This window comes from Macrobrachium nipponense, chromosome 27 (assembly GCF_015104395.2).
Source record: "Macrobrachium nipponense isolate FS-2020 chromosome 27, ASM1510439v2, whole genome shotgun sequence".
Lineage (NCBI taxonomy): Eukaryota > Metazoa > Arthropoda > Malacostraca > Decapoda > Palaemonidae > Macrobrachium > Macrobrachium nipponense.
The window spans coordinates 74,101,267-74,105,669 of record NC_087216.1 but is presented as its reverse complement, the minus strand read 5'-3'; positions in this window follow the sequence as shown (position 1 = coordinate 74,105,669).

Below are 4,403 nucleotides of genomic sequence, written 5' to 3'. Positions count from 1 at the left end.
AACAACAATGAAACTTGAAAAGAATTCTAAGTAAATGCAAATCAATTCACAAGTGTTAAATTCTATTAAATGTGCAATAATTAATTAATGAAAACCACTAAGTTAATGAAAATACAGAAAAATGTGGAAAATACCAAAATTGTAAAAAATACCAATCACATAGAATATAAAATAAAACACACACTAATATAAGAAAAAACGAATAAATGCACACAAAAAAATCACTTCAAATGAAACATAAAGCATAAAAATTTGCAATGTGTAAAAATTGAAATAGTTTCACTCAAACCATTGTAACTATTAGTTGCAACTAATAAAAATATAACACACTTTACCTTGGTACCAATTCCTTTCTGCTGCAGCTGGTTTCACAATTTCACCACACAATATTTCTCAAATGAAAATAAAAGGTGCTGTTACACACTTGTACAATGTTTGTTCAGATTCCACAAAAAGCACTAAATAACATTAAACTCTAAGAAATATCAAATTTGAAATTTATATGAGTGACCAACAATTACGTACACTAAAGTCTTTACGTTAATATTAAATCAAAAGTGGAGAGAGAGAGAGAGAGAGAGAGAGAGAGAGAGAGAGAGAGAGAGAGAGAGATGTCTGAATGCCAGGAATTCAAAATCTGTAATGAAAGCTTTCTTACAGAAACTGTGCAGTGGATTTGGCACAAAACGTTTTGGGCATGCGAAAGATGATGCAATCTTTCTAAAAGCTTCTAATATGACGTAACTTTACAGAAAAATCATGAAATCTGCACGTGGTTTGCTCAACAAAGACACGTACTCGACGAAACAGACTCGAGCGAGCAAGTGTGATTAAGATTGACATGTTATGATAACAAAACGGAGACTTCGAGGTCCCCAATCTCAAGGCGATGAAAAGATACCAAAACAACTTTATCTTGGAACAGACAAAATTAATCTCTCTCTCTTTTCATTCTACGTTATATATTCTTTTACCTTATGTTATGCAAAATCTGAACCTACATTTTAAGACATCCTATTACTCTAAGCTAGCTAAGGAATCTGAAAAATATTACAAAACGCTATGTATAACATTTCATACATCCAAGAGAGGAAATATGCATTATATAATAATAATATAATAATATACGTATGTATGTATGTACATATCGAAGTGTGTGATCATGTGCTTTTGCACATATTTATCGTATTTATACCGATATGTTGTAGCACATTCAAGAGACAGAGTACAGTTGATTTACAAAGTAAAATAAGAAAAAAATCGAATGTTTAATTCATAAAGTTATTTTTCATTAGGAGTATTGTATCAGTTATTTATCATGCAATCTTTATCATATAATACCAAAACTTCCAATACTTGAATATGAATTCTCGTTACTATTAACCATTGATCTTCCTCTAGATAATATTTATGTTTCCAGGCATTTGTGCCTAAATAAATACTAGTAATTAGTTAGTGATTAGGACGAAAAACTCGATTTCATTTTCTGGTGAAGACGTAATGCAAGTTCAGATACTCGACACAATGAAATATAAGAACTGGAAGTGGATTCGACGTCGCTCTTGCAGTGATGTAGGTCGTATGTCTCCCTGGATTTCTAGAAATGAGACCAATTCATTACCCGCAAATAGGAAAGTGCGGGAAATGAAATCGGAGGTCATGAATGCTCTTTGGAGCGTCCCTTCGTCCCATAGCTGTAGTTCCGTTTATTTCTTTCACTGTATCTCCTTTCATAGTCTCTTTCTTCTAGCTTCCTTTCAACTCTATCCCAACAATTATTTCATAGTGCAACTGCTTTGAGGTTTTCTTCCTGTTACACCATTCAAACCTTTTTACTCTCAGTTTCCGTTTCAGCACTAAATGACCTCATAGGTCCCAGCACTTGGCCTTTGACCCAAATTAGTGTCTTGCCATGCCACTCAGATGAAAAAACTCTGGCTATGCATCATGATCAGTTATTGCTGCTGTGCGGGGTCTGCGGTGGGAGGTTAAAAGGAGCATATTCTTTGGAGGGTTGAATATCAATTCAGTGTTCCCGTGGGCTGTATCCATAAGAATAGGGTTATCATAATAATAATAATAATAATAATAATAAATAATAAATAATAATAATAATAATAATAATAATAATGGAGAAACAATCCACAGTTATGTAAATGTACATATATTTAAGTTTAAACAGAAAAGATAGCTTTCGGGAATCTGTACAAATTCCCGAAAGCTATCTTTTCTGTTTTAAACTTAAATATATGTACATTTACATAACTGTGGATTGTTTCTCCATTTGAAGACTCGTGCTACTATGAGGAATTTTTAATAATAATAATAATAATGGGTAGATAGTTATTCTAACACATCCTTACCAATAAGAGTAATAGATCATGAATGATGTTAATTATTATTATTATTATTATTATTATTATTATTATTATTATTATTATTATTATTATTATTATTATTATTATTATTATTATTATTATTATTATTATTAGTAAATGTGCCATACGATAAATAATACAAAAAAAGAAAAAAAAATAGGAATGTGGAGCCATATCTAACACAAGAAAAGGATATGTAAATTTAGTAAAAGTAAAAGCAAATAAACATATACATTATTATACACACACGTGAATATATATACATATATATATATATATATATATATATATATATATATATATATATATATATATATATATATATATATATATATATATATATATATATGTGTATATATATAATGTATATATATATGTATTTATTATATATGAATATATATGTATATATATTTATGTATATAGAATGCATATACACATTTCCATACATTATATTGTCAATTGATTAATGAATAAAAAAAATCAACACGAAAAGGGAGAAGGCTAGAGAGAAAAGAAGGAAAAAAGAAATTAAAACATAAACAATCTCGTGGACACATTTGTAGTTTCATTTTTAATGAACAAACTCCAAATAAAACTGTTCTGAACATTTCCATTACTTTATTCAACTGCGGTTCGTCTATTATATGACATTCAATATAAATGGATACATGTGTCTTATAGTAATGATAGTAATTCATAGAGTTTATGACAATAATATTATTCCAATAAATTTCCCGTTCATAAATTCGACTTCAGCAGTTAATACAGTGGGCTCAGTGCTGAAGTCAGTGGTCGTGAATAAATGACTAATTTACGATGTATGTAAGTATGTACGTATGTATATATGTTACAATCCACTCTTTGCTACCACGCAACTCTTCAAGTCGAGTGAGATTGTTGGAGGGTCAAGTCAACAAGAAATCCAGTTAGTAAATGAGCGATAAAAGTCCTACAGACCCTGACGATGCGTCCTCCCGGTCTCCTCCTCCCCTGAGATGACATCAAACATCCGGTGGACGATGCAGTGACAGGGTGACATCCGCTGGAGGGAGGAGTAAGTGAAACAGGGCGAGAAGACACCGTAGACTATCGCGATGTCGCTTTCATTTTCTTTTTTATATCCAGATCTGGGGGTGAAACAGGATTGACTGGTAAGTTTTAAGTGCAGACCTCTCTCTCTCTCTCTCTCTCTCTCTCTCTCTCTCTCTCTCTCTCTCTCTCTCTCTCTCTCTCTAAACATATCATTCCCCAATCATCATAATCTTTTTTTTTCATTTTCCTCTTTATGAAATTTCAGCTAGTGACCCTTGTGAATATATACATATTTATTTATAGGTATTTATGTATATATTTGTTTATGATATTTATATATATAAATGTATATATATAAATATATATATATATATATATATATATATATGATATATATATATATATATATATATATATAGCTATATATATATATATATATATATATATATATATTATATATATATATATATATTTATATCTATTTATATATATGACGTATATAATGTATATATGTTCACAAATCTGTATGAGTTCTCCTTAGTGCAAACTCATATTAATATCTCACACATTCTAAAACAGATATGAGTAACAAAAAGACGCGACAACTAGCACCAGTGAAAATGGCTTAAAAAATAAAAGAAAGAGAAAAGCTATATCACAAAAGCGTTTTTGCTGTCTCCACTAGATACCCGGGCGACTTCTTCGCGTGACAGGGCCAAGACGGATTCAGGGGCTTTGTTGAACGGTGGGTACGTGCTGGCTTTCAAACGGTGCAATATTTGCCGGAGGGAAATAAACGTTGTGAAATAATGCACTCCGCTAGTGTTCCTAGGTTGCAGAGAACACAAAATTGATGAGTGTATATATATATATATATATTTATATATATATATATATATATATATATATATATATATATATATAGTATGTATGTATGTATGTACATACTTTGTTTGTAAACGAGCAAGTTACTGTATCATAACATCCAATCTC